This window comes from Bos javanicus, chromosome 20 (genome assembly GCF_032452875.1).
Source record: "Bos javanicus breed banteng chromosome 20, ARS-OSU_banteng_1.0, whole genome shotgun sequence".
NCBI classification, from domain to species: domain Eukaryota; kingdom Metazoa; phylum Chordata; class Mammalia; order Artiodactyla; family Bovidae; genus Bos; species Bos javanicus.
Window position 1 is genome coordinate 58103507 of NC_083887.1, and position 19021 is coordinate 58122527.

A 19021-nucleotide genomic window follows, 5' to 3' on the forward strand; every position below is an offset into this window, starting at 1 on the left:
CTCAGAGGCCATCCGAATCATGCCAGGTGTGTGGGTGACTCCTCCAGACCCCAAAGCCACTAAAGCCAGAGCAGAAACCAGATTCAAGGGAGCCTACAGCTCCTAACAGTGTCACCCTGTTTGATCATCAGTGAGCACTGGTGACACGTCTTTATCCTCCTGTTCAAAAAAAAATACCCTACCCTCAATATTCATTTCCTCAGCTGTGCGTGCACACCTAGCAAGAGCATATCCTATTTAGAAAAGTCAGCAGTGTGACACGTGCTTCAAAACCAGGATTCTGTAGGCAGAATCACCTGGGAAACTCTCTAATAACCATTGTCCCCTTAGAGATTTATAACACAGATTGGCACATAAAGGCTTTGAGAAGTTCTTAAAAAAAAAAAAAAAACTTCAACTTTGTATCCTAAAGTTATTTGCCTGCCTTGTGCTTTTTTATATTTAGCACATTAACATCCAGGAAACAGTGTTCCTGGAACATACTTTCAGAAATCTCGAGTGTGCTTGTCAGTTTCCAAACCTAGAGTGACGTTGGTAATCACCAGGTCAAACGTTAGGGACAGAGTGGAAGCAATGGAGTTTGTTTCCGGAGAATTGAGCAAACACTGGGAGATAGTGAAGGACAGGGAAGGCCAGTGTGCTGCAGTCCATGGGGTCACAAAGAGTCGGACACGACTGAGATACTGAACTGAACTGAAATGAAACAGCCTGGAAAAAAGAAACCTTTTTGTCCAGGGATTCTGTTAAACCTTCTAAGATATACACATCAAAATGAAACCCAAAGAGCACAGATATAAATTTCTTTGTAAGAAATATCACATGAAAAAGAATTTTTTTTTTTTTTGGCAGCGATTCACTTGACAATCTGAAAGGAAAATATGTCCAATATAATTTTAACTCTACTAGGCTCCAAGGAACAAAATAGTAATAAGGTGTTATTACGTTGCAAGAGGAGTAATTAACCAGCCTCACAGTCTCTGGGCTCATCTCACTATATTTGCCTTTGTATATTTTGTGCTACAATCTGCTTTTGCAATATGTCTTGTGAGTTCTCATTTGAAAAGGGTGAGGGCTTGCTTCAAGAATCCAGCATTTTCCTTCTTCATTTTCTCCTTAAGTCAATTTCACATGATTTGAGACTTACTTTCACTTAAAGTGAGCTTAAGAACCCCAAAATATTGTTAAGAGAATTCTCTAGTTTAGAAGGAAAAGCTGTATCTTTCTTTTTTTCAAATCCGAAACAACAACAACAAAATGCCTGTTCAAATAGCAAACAACAATATTCAGTAGATCACAATTGAATTTTACTCTCCTTTAAGGTCAATTGTTTCCACCCTCTTCTTGCTTGATTTTGATGTTTGGTGATAGGGGCTCCAAGTTCAGTTCAGTTGCTCAATTGTGTCCGACTCTTTGCGACTCCATGGACTGCAGCACGCCAGGCTCCCCTGTCCATCACCAACTCCCAGAGCTTGCTCAAACTCATGTCCATCAAGTCGGTGATGCCATCCAACCATCTCATTGTCTGTCATCCCTTTCTCCTCCCGCCTTCAATCTTTCCCAGCATCAGCACCTTTTCCAAGGAGTCAGTTCTTCACATCAGGTGGTTAAAGGATTGGAGTTTCAGGGGCCCCAAACCAGTGACCGAATTGTGTGTTGTCATTAAAATGCCGCAGAGAAAATAGTAAATGTTTCTGTGCATGAACATGAAAACTCCAACTTCTGAAAAGAGCTCCTGTTTGCAGCAGCATGTGAGGGGTGAGGTGCAGTGGATAAGCTTTGGACCACACTTGGATCCGGGCATTTGAGGTCCTTCAGCCAAGTTGCAGAGTACACACGATTTCCGTGCCTTCTAGTTCCACTGCTTCTGGAAACATACAGCCAAGCAAAGGGAAACACAAGAGCATGCCTCCCAAAGCACAAAAGCAGTTCTATTTCCATTGCCTCACCTGGTGCTGACGCGAACGCAGTATGGGTTTCTTCGAAGTTTTAGGACAAGGTAGTGCTAAGTGCAACCTCAGTCCAATTCCAAGAAAAGGAGACTGGTCCGTTCCAGATCTTAAGGCTGTGTCTGTTAAAAAGCACACTGGCTGTATGATTTGTAGCCAGCTCTGTCATTTGCGTGTTGGGTTTATCATCTCCATGGGAAAAAAAAATTCAGCAGCACCTTAGGAAGTGATCTGTCTGTGAGGGTCAGCTTTTAACCACAGCGCTTTTACAAATTGCAGCCATTAGGAAACCTGGGGTGATATATCTTTAAACTGATCTAACAGCAAGCAAAAGGATTTTCTGTGGAAGGAGAACTAATTCAGTAATTAGGGTGACAATGAAAAAAGGAGAGAGAGAGCAAAGGAAGATTTTGTTAGAACATCCTCAGGGCTCCGGGGCCGCGTCAGCTGCCTTCAGGTCAAGGGTTTTCTCAGCAACCCCACGTCCGCCTTTCTTGGCTTCGCAGTCAATGCCAAGGCGGGGCTGGGCACTCAGGAAGCTGCACGTTACACTTCCAGCTTGAGTAATTCACCTTTTTCCAGGCCTCCACTGTAGCTAAAATAAGCCTCCTTTGCACATGGGTTTTGCTGCCCCAGAACAGCTGGCGTTCCCAGCATTTCCCGACAGCGCTTCACTGCTCGAAACCGTGAGGTCCTCCCAGGGCACAGACACCGTGGTGCCCTTTGCTGGAGAGAACAGGGCAGCTGCACAGACTCCAGCTGCATCTCACGGGACCTGGTTCTCCCCAGGGTTAACAGATCCCTGGCGATATTGCTGTTTATCCCAACAGAAGTTTGCCATCAGATAAGCGTTTGCTTTGTAAACACGTTAGCTTTGCAGATTCAAATGCATCCTCCAGGAGCACCGCTTCTAACACTTAGACACATTTTTCCCCCCGTGGGCGGTCACCCCATTCATCAGTCAACAAAGAAAAGCAGTGATGGCAGAGGAAGAGGACTTACTGCCCCGTGAGAGAGCAAACAGGGCAAGAAAAGGCTCCTGCCAGGACCTTGCCAGCTGCCCTGCCAGAAGACACCAAGGGGTCCCAGCTGGCTAGCCGGTTAGCCAGCCGGGGCCACGTGGTGTCCCCTGCAGATGTCCAGGGCAGACTCCCTTGGGATAAGGGAGTCTCATGTGCAGAGCAGAGGCAGTAAAGCTGAGCAGCATCAGGGTCCCTTCTAGCCTGTCACCTTTCCTGCCATCTTACTCTGTGTCCCCTGTCTCGTAAATCCCCCGCGCCTGGCCACCTGGTCCTTGGACGATGTTTTCTGCCTCTCAGTAACCTCTGCATCTCTTCCCACTTAGCCTGAGTGTGCAAACTAACCTCAGCAGTAAACTGCTGGATGGCAGGTGGTCTCACTGGCCTCCATCCCTCTGGGATTCACCAGGCTTCCAGCCTTCTGCACAGGCACAACCCCTCCGGGCTGCAGAAATTTCCCAGGAGCTGCTGAACAAAACTGCCAGAGGTGGGGCCACTGAGGATGAGGTCCAGGGCCGCGCATGCTCCAGAGATAAACGAGGTCTTGTGAGCGGTCACTGCACACGGTGCAGAATCTGTTGAGGCTGCAGCAACTCATGGTATCACTGTGGGCATTTTTCTTTTCTTTTTTTTTTGACTTAAAAATTTTTTATGTTCATATATAGATGAAGCTCAATGAAAAATTTCAGTGAGGAGAGCCCCTAGAACTAAGTAGAAAAAGTTGCATTTCTTTTTAATTGGAGGATAATTGCTTTATGATGATCTGTTAGTTTCTGCTGTACAACAACATGAATCAGCCATATGTATATATCCATCCCAGGCCTCGTGGCTTCCCTCCCATCCCACCCCACTGTGGGCATTTTTTCAAGTCCAGGATCCTAAGATGTCAAGGTCAAGGCTGCCTGGCCTGGTCAAACATCCTTACCTAAAGATTGTTGTTATTTAGTTGCTAAGTCATGTCCGACTCTTTGTGACCTGAGGGACTAGCCCACCAGTGTTCTGTCCATGGGATTCTCCAGGCAAAAATATAACTTCGTAAGAATGTCCATCTTTCTCTCTCTCTCTTTTTTTTTTTAAGGCTCTGCTGTAGCTATTGTTTTATTTTTTGGTTTACATAACTTGCAGAATGGTTAGTCCCTGGCGTTGTTTCCAGCTTGTGTGCTCCGAGTGCCCAGTTTCAGGCAGTTCCCACTCCAGCCCGCCCCGCTGCATCTCAGCGAACAATCCTGACCTGTTCTTTCCTTTCATCAGTGTTGATTGACAACCTGGATAAGGTCCCGCCCTCAGGGAGACTGACCCAAGAGAGGGGTGTTCAAGGCATGTGAGAAGCAGATCTCACTTGTTGCATCAAAATGAATGTTGGCCCTTGGGTCCTGGACTGAATACCTGTTCCCTGACGTGTTGTGATAAGAGGTGGTTTTCTGGCTCTTTCCTTCTCATGCTAGCCCATTACACACATTCCTACCAGATCAGCCTTCAAAACTCTACGCTAACAAGCTCTCAGTCTTTCCAGTTGCCAATCACATCCACTCTAAACGCCCCTGACCTCACCCGACCTCTCATCCCTCCATCCCCCAGGCCCAGCCTCTTCTCTGTGAGCCCCGAGCAGACTCTGCTCCATCACTCCAAAGCCCCACCCAGAGCCCTCCCCACTTCTCCTTGCCACTGTAGAACCCTTCCCATCTTCTCCAGCACACATGGGCCTGTCGCTGATCAAATGTCTCACTGTCAGTCCTTATCTTACCACCGTTTAGCATTTTAATCACTCTTTGCATGCGTGCTAAGTCACTTCAGTCATGTCCAACTCTTTGCAACCCCTTGGACTGTTGCCAGCCAGGCTCCTCTGTCCCTAGGATTTCCCAGGCAAGGATACCAGAGCCGGGTTGTCATGCCCTCCTCTAGGGGATCTTCCTGAGCCAGGGATCGAACCCGCATCTCTTCCATCTCCTGCACTGGCAGGCGGGTTCTTTACTACTAGCGCCACCTGGGAAGTCCCAGTCTCTCTTTACTGGTTCTGTGTTCTCTAACTTCCTTAGAGGCAGAGACCTTGTCTCCAGTCTCTTTTGTATGCTCCACGGCCCTGGGCACGTGATAGCTGCTGAACCATCTTCCTAACCAAGCGATTGCCAACAGGCCAGGTCCACACGGCACCTGCCTGGCCAAGATTTACCAGGTGACGGGCAGAGCTGGGAGGGCCCGAGGTAGACGCCTGGGTAGATGTCTGACTTAATGAGCTATCGCTGAAAGCTGCTTTCGAACATGTGAAACTCATGCTGCGTGACACACACTGCCTGTTTCCTTCTAAAGCTGACAGATTAATGAAGATGTATTTTGAGTAATGGGGAATTTTCTTGGTTTTGCTTTGCTACTGCTGCTTGTGACTGCACAGCTGAATTTATTCAGAACCCATATCCACTTATCTTTTAAGCAAAGGAAATGTGTATAAATAATGAGAGGCAGGAAGGCGTTATTAAGGCAGAAGGAGCCTGGTTAGGCAGCACTTGGTGGAGAAGGTGCTTTGGGAATTACTGCATTGAATCTTATCTTTGCATTTTTATGGAAATCACAAAGCACCTACTAATGTTCCCTTCCTGCTGCCCCTCACCTGCTCACTGTTGGAGAGCCTGAAGTTTCATACAGTTTGAGTCATCACAGTCACTTCTGGAGGACTGAGCTTGTCATCACCCAGAAATAGAGTCCTTCACCAACCCCCTTGAGATCACACTGCAGGCCGTGTGGGTGTAACCCAGTGCATCCGGACAAAATTCGGAGCCTGAATCTCTCCACAGACTGCGGCTACTCCAAAAAGCAAGTTAATTCCAGACCTGCCCCAGGTCTTCAGGAATAATTTTCAGTATGCCCTGAACTAAAATTGCATCCTGAGACTTCCCTGCTGTCCAGGGGTTGAGACTCGGTGCTTCCAATGAAGGGGGCACCTGTTTGATCCCTGGTTGGGGAACTAAGATCCGACATGCTGCACAGTGTGGCCAAAAATAAATAAATGAATATAAAAATGGCTTTAAAAATGAAACATTTTTAAAATAAAAAAATTAATTAAGAATAATGAAATAAATAGAATAAGGGCTTCACAGTTGGCACTGTGGTAAAGAATCTGCCTGTCAGTGCAGGAGACACAAGAGACACAGGTTTGATCGCTGGTTCAGGAAGATCCCCTAGAGGAAGAAATGGCACCCCACTCCAATATTCTTGCATGAAGAACCCCATGAACAGAGGAGCCTGGCAGGCTACCGTCCATGCGTTGCAAAGAGTCAGACACGACTGAGCATCTGAGCACTGACTGAGAGAATAAAACGCAATGGCATCCTGAGGTCCTGTGGGAGCCTTGGAAGTCCCTGATGTGCCCTGGCTTGTGTCAGGGCAGATGTCCACAGCATCATATCTCCAGAGTTTTTGTCTGGGGGAGGGAGAAAGTGTTGGTGATTTGCCTCCTTTGGTACTAAGCACTTTAATGGACATAATCTCAGTTAACCCTAAAATCTGCCCTACAGGAGACCCGTTGGGGCAAGCACTCCCATTTTACTAAGCACTGTGCATCTTAGAGAGGCAAGGTCTTGTGCCCAAAAGAACACAGCTAGGACAAGGGGGAACTCAGATCTCAGCGATGGCCCACATGCTCCCCGGCTCACTCCGCTGGATTTCCAGGCCAAAGTCCCAGCTCTGCCACAAACAGCTTTCTGACTTGGAAAAATTATTTTTTCCCTATGAGTTTCAGTCTCTCCATCTCTCACAAGAGCTAAGACTCCCTACTTTGCTGGGTTTTCAAAAGAATTAAATACACTGTGAGAACTCCTGAGAAGATGGCTTGCACACACACCTATACACTTAGGACAGCTCTTGAAAACAGAACTTCATATCAGAATGCTGATCTCTACAGGGATGAATATGTAAGTTTAGATTTCTCCTTAGAAGTTCCTTTAAAATACATTTTCCAAAAGAAAAGAACCAGTGAAAAGGGGATTGGGTCTCATTCCAGATATATTTTAAGGTTCTAGTCCCTTCCAAAACTTACAGCCAACGTCAACAAATACTTGGTTTGTCTAATCTCTTTGTGGTTTGCCGAGAAGGTGGATTCAGTGTTTTTCAAAGTTGGGACTTCCTGTTTTTCCCTGATCAGTGTTTTTCTCTTTGAATTCTTCACTTTTTTGCATCAGCCAGGAACACATGTGGTGCAGTCATATGGAACTGTGTTTGAGAGGGTTAGAAATTAGGTGATATAATACTTGGTCATTTTTTATCTATTCAGTGGGCTTTCATCTTCACATGGCAGTAAGTGACTATAGAGAAAAAGCTTTTATTCTGTAGAAATGGTCTTTTAGCAGGACCAAAGGGGAAATTTTAATCATTTTACTTGTAAAGAAACATCATATTCTGTATTGAGTAATTGAAAGGAATCTTAAAGCTTTAAAACAGATTAAAATGTACTGTCAAAATTACACAATGAGAAAATCTACTTACTACTCAAAGTCCAGAGCTCTCATTGGTTTTATCTTAATGTGCAATTTAAAAAAAAATCAAACGTATTCTTTTTAATGGCTGAGTAATACTCCATTGTGTATATGTACCATGGCTATTATACACAATGGAGTATTACTCAGCCATTAAAAAGAATACATTTGAATCAGTTCTAATGAGGTGGATGAAACTGGAGCCTATTATACAGAGTGAAATAAGCCAGAAAGAAAAACACCAATACAGTATACTAACCCATATATATGGAATTTAGAAAGATGGTAACAATAACCCTGTATGCGAGACAGCAAAAGAGACACAGATGTATAGAACAGTCTTTTGGACTCTGTGGGAGAGGGCAAGGGTGGGATGATTTGGGAGAATGGCATTGAAACATGTATAATATCATATAAGAAACAAATCACCAGTCCACGTTCAATGCAGGATACAGGATGCTTGGGGCTGCTGCACTGGGATGACCCAGAGGGAGGGTATGGGGAGGGAGGTGACGGGGGGGTTCAGGATGGGGAGCACGTGTATACCCATGGTGGATTCATGTTGATGTATGGCAAAACCAATACAATATTGTAAAGTAATTAGCCTCCAATTAAAATAAATAAATTTTTAAAAAATCTGCACTTTGCCATTTAGAAACTTAACAGATAGCCTTTAGAAATTCCCTTTTACTCTGCGTGAAATAGGAAGAAATGTTTGCTTTGGTTTATTCCCAAGTGTTAAGCAGAGGTTATCAAGCCAAAATCTCGAGCACTTCCAAGAATTTCTAGCAAAGGAACTTAGCATCTTGGTCATCAGCACTCTGAGACACGTGAGTTTAAAGTACTTGAAGTGGACCTAAATGTATAGTGGGGATATTAAAGTTGGTTCAAAAACAAGTGTTTAAGCCATAAGGAAGCTCAAGGTTCGGGCTTGGTAAAACAGTTCTAACGTTGAGGTTGGAATGATTCTTAAATTCTTCTATAAATGCTGTTATATGTAATGCCAAATGAGTTTAGATGTAGTTATACCCAAAGAGTGTAGTTTTTGTACATTTTTTTTTTGCACAGCTATTTAGGTCTCATTCCATATACTTTTATTCTAAAGCTCTTTTCCACTCATTCTGACCAATTGGAATTATCATCCTGTCTGTATGGCTTGTAGAGGTGCGCTGCTGTGTTTCTATCTTAGCACTGGTTGCATCAATGATCCTTCTGTGTGTTTCTCTCTTCACCTTTGTGTTCTCTCTCCCTCTCCCCCACTGCTTTTTCCATCTTCCTCTCCTTGAGCCTGGCCCCCTCCTTGTCATACAAAACCTCCCTAATCCCCAGGACTTTTACTGATGAACGATTCATTTTTGTTCGTTTGCAAAAAAATTCGTGTCCAACTCTTGCAACCCCCATGGACTGCAGCCTGCCAGGCTCAAGCCCCTAATTCAAAGGTTTGTGGGGAATATAAAGAAATATTCAAATACACTTAGGGCGTACAGCTTATTTACCTGGCCCCATGCTTTCTGTTGATCAGGGTACATGACATAAAGAAAGTGAAAGTCGCTCAGTCATGTCCTATATAGTCCATGGAATTCTCCAGACCAGAATACTGGAGTGGGTAGCCTTTCCCTTTTTATAATTAATAAATAATGTAATAATAAATATTGTATTTTATTATATATTTTATAAATGTGTACCAAGGTGAAAGGGAAAGTCACTCAGTCGTGTCTGACTCTTTGAGACCCCATGGACTATACAGTCCATGGAATTCTCCAGACCAGAATACTGGAATGGGTATTTCCACTCCAGTGGATCTTTCTTTCTCCAGGGGATCTTCCCAACCCAGGGATCAAACCCAGGTCTCTCACATTGCAGGCAGATTCTTTACCAGCTGAGCCACAAGGGAAGCCCAAGAATACTGGAGTGGGTAGCCTACCCCTTCTCCAGTGGATCTTCCCAACCCAGGAATCGAACCGGGGTCTCCTGTATTATAGGCAGATTCTTTACCAACTGAGCCATGAGGGAAGCCCTTATGACCTGACATGGTGGCCATAAAAGATTAACTGTCTGTTTGACCATCGTATGATGTTTGTTGGTCAATAAAGAGCACGGTGCCAGGCAGATTGCCCATACTTAGTATATGTGAGTGAATGAAATCATTCCATGAATAAATAAATGATGACAATAATTTCTCATGACAGGAGCAATCATATGGCTGAAACTTATTAGAGAGGGGTTCCTGGTGGGAAGAAAGATTTGACCCTGATCTCAGGGGATGGCAGATGCTGGCATTTCAGCTAGGATTAAGGGCTAGCACAGCAGGGAAATTCAGAGGTCAGGGTCTTCCCAAGGGGAGCACTGATAGTGAAGTTCATAGAACTCCAAGAAACCTTCCCTGCCCCTGGGTTCAGCGCCTTTCTGCAGTCGCCAGACTGTGTTACAATTGTGGTGTCACCTGTTCATAAGTATATCGTGACTTAAGTGCTAAAGTCAAATATGTGGTGGTGGTGGTGGTGGTGGTTGTTGTTCAGTCACTCAGCCATGTCTGACTCTTTGCAATCCATGGACTATAACTCACCAGGCTCCTGTGTCCGTGGGATTCTCCAGGCAAGAATACTGGAGTGGGTAGCCAGTGCCTTCTCCAGGGGATCTTCCCAACCCAGGGATCAAACCCGGGTCTCCTGCATTGCAGGCAGATTCTTTACTGTCTGAGTCACCAGGGAAGCCCTGGTGGGAGGTAGAAGTAGGTAACAAAGGGCTTGAACATGCAGCAGCAGGAGGGTCAGTTAAACAAGAGCAGATCTGTCTTTTCTCACACTCAGAGGTCTAGATTTTGGAGACTTGCAGCTGTCTTTGGACGGCACACAGCTTCTAGAATTCAGCCTCGTGTTTAAGCTGTCAGAAATCAGGGTGTCTTTCAAGCAAGATGAACAAGGGGAACCCTTCCAAGAGGCATCATCCCAGGTCCTCACAAAAGCATGCTTATAATTTATCAAAAGGGACTTCCCTGATGGTCCAGTGGTTAGGACTCTACCCTTCCATTGCAGGGGTCACAGGTTCAATCCCTGATCAGGGAACTAAGATCCTGCATGCCACAGTGTGACCAAAAAAAAAAAAAAAAAAACTTTGCTCTGTGGAGTGGTTCCCTGGCTTTGCCTAAGAATTAGATATTTCATCTATCTTCTGTGTATTCATTTTTCATTTTAAACCATTGAAGTAACATACGTTCTTTGTCACAAGGAAAGCTATACAGATATGAGTGTCAAGCTGGTTATTTTCCTCTTCCTGCCTCCCTTCATCCCATCTCTCCTAAAATAAACAGTATTAAGGGTTTGGTGTATGTCACTCTCCAACTTTCTCTCTGCTTATCCCCATATATTTACCCATTTTTGAGGATCTTTTTTTAAAAAAAATTTTAGTGAATGAGAATATACTATATTGCTTACAGTACAACCTTCAGCTTCACACTATGAGCATGAGCTTTTATTTCCAGTTGGATATGTTTAGTTGCACCTCAAGCTCTGTGATTGCTGGTCAGCATGTCCCTGTGTGCATGGACCATATATGCAGCAAATAATAATCATTATTACTTAGCCTTTCCCATGTTGGCAGACAGATTGTTGGCAACTGTCTGCCATTGCAAAGAATGCTTTAATGAACGCCTTTGTTTGAGAGGCATCTTGTACTCGGGCTTTATTTTGTTTGGATAGATTCTAACAGGACATTACTGAATTAAAGAGACGGTATGCTCTAAATGGTAATATCTTTTGACATCTTCCTTTGCCAAGGATTAGAGTTGACACTCCAGCCAGTCCTGTATGAAATTTCCTTTTGCGCTGTATCTTCACTGGAGGCATGGAAGGAGCACCTGATGTGCCCAGTAGGTCTGTCTGGAGCCAGAGGGGGCCTGAGCTCCTGCCCCACTGGCAGCAGGGACATCAGGGTCTTGACATTTGGAATCACTGGGATCTTGAATGGGGTTGTGCTGTTGGGTTAGTCAAAAAGTTCATTTGGGTTTTTCCATGTGTGTGTGCGTGCTAAGTCACTCAGTCATGTCCAGCTCTTTGCAGCCCCATGGACTGTAACCCACGAGGCGACTCTTGTCCATGGGATTCTCCAAGCAAGAATACTGGAGTGGGTTGCCATACCCTCCTCCAGGGGATCAAACCCACATCTATACATCTCCTGCATTGGGCAGCAGGTTCTTTACCACAACTTGGGAAGCCCATAACATGTTACAAAAACTAACGTTCTGGCCAACCCAATACTTTAACGGAGGCCCTTCTCAGGTGCTTACAGGAAGCTTCTGTGCAGGGAGCTTTCTGAGCCACTCATCCTGCAGAACTTCTCTGCCAGACTGCAGGGTCAAGGCTGACCAGGCCACAGGTCAAGGCCACACTCTCCCATCTATGCCAGCATCACTTGCAGCCAGGAGCCCACCCTAGACTCCTTTCAAAGGGAAAGACCTCAAGGGAGTCTTCACCCAGCCTAATCTACCTAAGGCTCTCAGATTCCTCAAACTACACTGCCATCAGAAAAAAGTAATGATTTCCTTTAGGAATATTTGCTTCTAGTATTTAACCATCTGGATGGGCATTGCAGGGGGGATGTTTATCCCACCTGCCCCTACCCCTCCACCTGCCAACCTCAGTCTAGTGTTGAAGGAGGAAAGAGTGCCATACTCTCGATCTCCCCGGCTTCTGGTTTGGGCCACACCATGTATTAACCAAGAAACTTGGGCAAGTCACAGAATCCCTTTGAGCCCCTTTTCTATAAAATAGGAATTTTCCATGCTTGCTCTGTTGCTGTAGCATTGTTATATACATTATATAAGATAATGTGTGAAGGCCCATTCAAGATTCTGCCACACTGCCTATGTAAGAGGTTGGTATTCTTTATGTGATCCATAAGTCACGTTTCTGGAATACATTATTGTACACTCAGCAAATATACTTCTGTGGCTGCAGCATCCTTGGGGCTCTGAGGGCCAAGTGGACAGGGCCCACATGTCTCCTTTCATTGGGTCCTTTCATCCCCTCATTCATGTAGGCGAAAGACAGTGCTTCAGTCTACTCTGAATTCCCAAGATCCCAAACCTGAATTATAGTGAATCTGGATTTGCAGAAGGAAGCTCAGTATGTGCATTTACTGGCTCATTATTATGTACATGAAATAGCAAGTACAAAATGAATTCATTCTCTCTTTAGAAATTTTCAAAGCAGTTCAATTTTACCCACACCATTCTATAGCTTATTCCTTTATCATATCACTTTTCTGGTGAAAAATATTCATCACAAAACATGGTTATAGTTGTAAAAGCAAGCAAGACAGCAAGTGAATCACTCAGCCGTGTCCGACTCTTTGCGACCCCATGGACTGTAGCCTACCAGGCTCCTCCATCCATGGGATTTTTCCAGGCAAGAATACTGGAGTGGGTTGCCATTCCCTTCTCCAGGGGCTCTTCCTGACCCAGGAATCAAACCTGTGTCTCCCGCATTGCCTGCAGACACTTTACCATCTGAGTCACCAGGGAAGCCCCCAAACACTGGGCTCGTCCAGGATATGAACCCAAAGACAACATAAATTCAGAATATGTAGTTCTTGAGCCCTTGCTACAACTACTGACACCATTTGTCTCTTGCCTGGTTTGCTTGTGCTACAGTGACACTCGTGTCCCTTCCTTGTTTTGTGTTCTCAACAGTTTACTCAGTGAGATGATTATACTTTACCTATAATCTCAAAATCAGGTCGATAATTTAGACCAATAATAGCAGTGGAGGTCCTGACAAGCTTATTCACACAGCAAAGAAAACAGTGGCGTAGCTTTATCCCATTGTATATCACCTACTTGAATTGTGTTGGGATTCCTTTCTCAGTGTGTGTGTGAATCTGTGTAGCCGTGCACCAGTGTGTGCATCCATGGGCCGGAAGGACCAACCTGTTTAATGACTAATTTTGAATCTCACAGTCACCTCCAAAAATCAGTCAGTTCAAAAGCCCCAGACCCTTAGAGATCTTTCACAAAATTTGGTGTGTGCTAGTTACATAAATACCAGCAGTGAGTCATAGCTGAACCCTGAGCAGCAATAAATGAATCCCACAGTTGAGAATCCAGTAGGAATTCTGCACAAGCTAAAGATTCTAGGATGATGCATTATCCCAAGTGTAAAGGAAGATCAGAGACTTTCTGGAAAGGTGTCTCTCGAAGGCTGGAGAGCCTCTTAGCATTTCTACCACCCTAGTGATGGAACTGGTACATAAGCTCGGGGAGACGCCCATGTGGTCTGCGTTCCCGGGTTTCATCCATACTCTTTGTTGTGTGGTGCTCATGCCAGAGCCTTAGTGACCTGATTTCTCTTAGCCTCATTTTCTTCGCACGACTCAGATGTATGATGACTTCAGCATCACTCCTTCCATCTTCCACTTTTATCCTCGTAGTGCTTGCAACACATCACAGTTTAAAAAATAATCCTGCTTCCACGTCTTTGGAATTTTCCATAAAATCAGTCTTCATCCCAAAGTTCTTTGTGTACTGCTCAGCTAATCCTCTCTGTTTAAAGAAAGCATTTGGCCCTGACTGTGAAGTCTATTTCAAAGTGAAAGGAGGGCTTGGTTCAGGATAACAGAATGATGGTTAAGATCTTAAGCCCAGAGGTCGAGATGTTCTGGCTTCTTCTCCCAGCTCTGTGCCTCCTAGACAAAGTGGTTTAGTCTCTCCATGTACCAGTGTTCTCGCCAGTAAGCTGGGAAATAATAATATATCCCTGACGGAGTGGACAGGAGAAGTGAAGCTCTTAGAACAGTGTCCATCACAGCACAAGATCCAGGAGATGTTAGCTTCCAAGACATTTCCATCATCGTTACTATGGTGGTCATTGGATTTCATAAGCTCCACAGGCAAATCAGCATTAGCTTTTTCTTCTCTTAGAATAAATACATTTGTAAATGTCAATAGAAGCGCATTGATGACATTTCAGAATGTTGCAGTTGAGTCAGGAAAAGGAATGGAGCTTCAGAGCTGCTTGCTCAGAGGTCTACAGCCAAATTTAAGATGCTAGAGGAATCAAGAAAAAATATCTATTCCTAATCATGAAGACAGTATTAAGTAAGCAGAATACATAAGTATGTGCTCAGTTGTGTCTGACTCTTTGTGATACCATAGGCTGTAGCCTGCCAGGCTCCTCTATCTGTGGAATTTTCCAGGTGAGAATACTGGAGTGGGTTTCTATTTCCTTCTATAGGGGATCATCCCCCATCCGAGGGATCGAACCCACATTTCCTGTGTCTTCTGCACTGGCAGGCAGATTCTTTACCACTGTGCCACCTGGTTTATAGGCAGAAAGAAAGCATGGAAGGTTAGTAAGAAGGCTCCCCAGATCCCAGGGTCAGTCTATTCCAGGCTACTGTTTATGGAGCTGTTGTTGTGTTAGTTGTTATTCTGTCTTTTGAATATAAAAGCATTTTAAACTTGGTTTTAAAGTGGGATGGATATAATCTTGACATATTAACCAAGAATTAGCATTATTTGGGGACCATATAACTTTATAAGTATTAAAAACTAGTAGGAAATATGGAATTTTAATAGTAAAGGTGTGTGATCAAGGTGAGGAATACATAAGGACTCTTAAATAGCATGGGAAGTGTTGGTTTTTTAAAGTATACTAGAATTTTCATAGTAATATTTCTTCCTTGTCAAGTCTCCCACCATCTTGAATTAAAGTTAAGTTTAGATAAATAGTGTTAGTCACTCAGTCGTGTCCAACTCTTTGTGACCCCATGAACTGTAGCCCACCAGGCTCCTCTGTCCGTGGAATTCTCCAGGCAAGAATATTGGAGTGGGTTGCCATTCCCTTCTTCAGGGTATCTCCCTGACCCAGGAATCGAACCTGGGTCTCCTGCATTGCAGGCAGATTCTTTGCCATCTGAGCCACCAGTGAAGCCCTAAGCTTCATGCTCAAATGAAAGATCAAGAGGATTTGAGGAGGGTCCTGTGACACTAAAATTTATCCTTGAGTGAACTAACATCTTTCTGGAGTAAAAGATCAAAAGTAAAATGCTTTTTCTTTTCCCTGAAGTACTGAAGAAACCAACAGTTGAAAATTGAGTTTGCCAAATTTGGTACCTGTTTGGTAATTTGATCTTTATAGAAACTCCTCTCCAGGTGTGAGAAATGACAGAGAAAAGCAGTGTTATATTTTGGACATGCCCTGTGTTGTCTCCCAGTCTTCAGGAAGCACTAAGTACGGATGGTGCTGCCCGGAGCAAAGACTCTGATGACCAAAGCGACCAGGTTTCATTTTAGCACCACTCCCTTTAAACCACAACCTTGTGTGTGGGTGTCAAGCTCTTGGCCAGAGCTCCATAGACAGAGTGAGGCTGTCTCCTTTAGGGAGTTATAGATCCTTGAGAAAATAAAACATGGCTGGAAAACTACCGGGAAGATAAATGATCTAATTTAACCCAAACCACTGTTTAAAATACAGACAAACAGAACAATAAGAGTGGAAAATTATAGGAACCCAGACTCTTTGAGAGGATTGAAATCCAAGGTGCTGATTATCCATGTCACTGGAAGACGCTGTTCCCATAGGTAGCTCTGCTACACACGTACTTCTGAATTTTCCATTTCCCGCAAATGCAAATTTTCTGAGGACCTTAAGTTTGAGAAAAAAATTTTAATGATGTTTCTTTTGCCACAGTAATACTGAGGTGCTCCATGTCCATGTCACAGAACGTGTAATGGGATGGTTGAAGCTATAGACAGAGGAATAGTCTTTTATCAAAGAGATTAAATGACAATCTAGCCAGATAGAACATTACCCATCCCTTGTCCCACTGGTTTTTCTAATCCAGGGTGAAGCAAGTAAAGAAAGTATTCATCTTACTAGAAGTAAAGTAAAGGGACTTGCAGCATTTTATGTAGTAGTCTGTTATTTTAGGGAACAAAACCAGTTTCCAAACCAACACCTTTTTCTGACAGGTATTTTTTTTTTTTTTTTGAAGTATAGTGGTTTACAATGTTGTGTTAATTCCCGCTGTACAGCCAAGTGATTCAGTTTTACCTATATACACCTTCTTTTTTATATTCTTTCCTCTATGATTTATCACAGGATATTGAATATAGTTCCCTGTACTATACAGTAGGACCTTGTTGTTTATCCATTCTATATGTCAGAGTTTGCATCTGCTAACCCCAAACTCGGGCTTCCCAGGCAGCTCAGATGGTAAAGCGTCTGCCTGCAACGTGGGAGACCAGGGTTCAATCCCTGGGTTGGGAAGATCCCCTGGAGAAGGAAATAGCAACCCACTCCAGTACTCTTACCTGGAAAATTCCATGGACGGGGGAGCCTGGTAGGCTATAGTCCATGGGGTCACAAGTGTTGGCACAACCCTAAACTCACAGCCCATCCCTCCTGCCCCTCCTCCCCTCACCTTGGCAACCACAAATCTGTTCTCTACATCTGTGAGTCTGTTTCTTTTTTGCAGATAAATTTGTGTCAACTCAGCACCTTGTTGTGGAAAAATTTGAAGAGCCATTTCTATATGAGCAACATGATCATTTTCTTAGCGTGTGACCATAAATGTCAATTACAAGATTGGCATCCAGCTGTCCTTGGCACTGCTGAACTGGTGGCCCTCTCTCCCCAAGCCTGCTTACCCTTACAAGCACCCATCCTTCTGAATTTTGAGATTATCACCCTGCTTACCTGTCAGGGCACACTTAGCTCTTCGCAGGGTTCTCTCAGCTTCTCTGAGAAGATTCTCCTTTGAATCTAAACTTCTGATTTTCTTTTCATGGCAGCAGCCTTCTGTTATAGGACTTGACTTCACAGGGGGACAGCTTGACATCCAAAGGACATGGGGGGAAAAGCAGCCAGAAAAAATCTTTGGTTAAGCTTTACACTTGAGTCTAATCATGTGGCCCAGTGCTAAATCCTATTTATGTCCACGTGTCTACTGTTAAGGAGTCACCTTATCCAGGATTTATTGGGTGCCCCTGTGACAGGGTAGAAATAGCAGGGGCAATGCTTGTCTATCTCGTGAGAAAATATCAGAGCTACAGGAAGGTATATGGTACCACTGCCATATCTTTGCATGTTTCAAATACATCAGTTCTACCAAAAATAGGTTTATTTACCCGGAAAAACCAAACCTGCTGTCAGAGGATTTTATGAAGGACAAGATACATCAGCTGGATGTTAGTTAACACATTTTTTTGGTTCACAGACTGAATTTTGGTTATGTGGCATGCATTGTGCTGGGTAGACACAGGAAGGCTGGTCAGCAGTAGTAGTCTGGTGAGACGAGCAGTTGAGTAACCAGGCAACCACAGTGCAGTGCAGTGAGCCCGGAACTGGGACCTGGGTCAGGGTACCAGGGAGCATGGCAGGTTGGGGGGGTGTGGGGGGCACCTTCCAAAATGTGACTCCTGAACTGATTATGAGTTTACTAGGCAAGTGAGATCAGGCAAAGGTAAAGGTGATCCTGTATAGAGAAAAGAACTTGAGCAAAGACCTTTAGCTGAAAGAGAACATGGCATATTCAGAAAACCACTAATAGTCCAGGTGTACTTCCCCAGTGGCTCAGCAGTAAAGAATCACCTGCAACGCAGAAGAACCAACTTCGATCCCTGAGTCAGGAAGATTCCCCTGGAGGAGGAAATGACAACTCAGTCCAGTCTTCTTGTCTGGAGAATCCCATGGACAGAGGAGCCTGGCGGACTACTCTCCAAAGGGTCTCAAAGAGTCGGACATGACTGAAGCAACTGAGCACACACTCATAAAACACAGTGCCAGGCAAGCATAGAGAGTTGAGATCAGACAGACAAGCAAGGTCAGGTCACGAGTGGCCTTTATGAGAGGTCACTCGGTGCACAAATATTTATTTATAGGTTATTTATATATTATATATACAATTTATATTTATATTATTATAGATTATTATTTATAGATTTTATAGATGTCATCTATGCATGAGCCGGACACTGCCCCAGACCCTGATGGCAACTTTTATGGAGCCCACGGTCTGTGAACAGGATGCAGCCTTGAAGCACCTCGATGCCCTTGTAGGAATTTGGATTGTGTAATCTGACCATCATGTGGAGGGAAGAAGAGCTTGGAAAGGAGAAGACCACCAGTGACTTGACACAAGGCACGGTGGTGGGGCTGGAGAGAACTAGGCAGATTCAAGAGTGACTAAGGGAGGAGTATGGATAGAACCAAGCAATCAGTGAGTGTGACGGCTGAAAGGCATCCAGGGGGATCCTCAGGCTTCTGGGCTTAAACCTTGGATGCATTCATTCGAAGGAAACCCAAGAGGAAGGCCAAGACTGTAGGAACCCAGGTAGCCCAGTAGATGGTGAAGTTTTCGAAACGTGGAGTGTGAGGAACCAAGGGGCGTTCAGATGGAGGTGAGTGGATCTGAAACTTAAGAGAAGCCTGGAAAATCTGGAGAGATGGCCCGGAGACTCTTGAGCGGACAGGGAGCGACTGAAGTTGTGGCGAAGGGTAGGGGTGAGGGGCGGAGATTGCTGAGTCAGAGTGGAGAGCGCCAGGAGGCGAGCGGAACCCTGGGAACACCAGTATTTAAGAGACAAAGAAGA

General features: G+C 44.5%; 1 protein-coding gene and 1 non-coding gene across 3 annotated transcripts in view; both read left to right on the forward strand.

The window, feature by feature from the left end:
- Positions 1-19021, forward strand: part of ANKH (ANKH inorganic pyrophosphate transport regulator) — a 170133-nt gene that overhangs the window by 68010 nt on the left and 83102 nt on the right. The gene's annotated exons all lie outside the window — the stretch shown is intronic.
- On the forward strand, positions 10424-10496 carry TRNAG-UCC (transfer RNA glycine (anticodon UCC)). Its single transcript has one exon. It is a non-coding gene; the product is annotated as a tRNA-Gly (tRNA).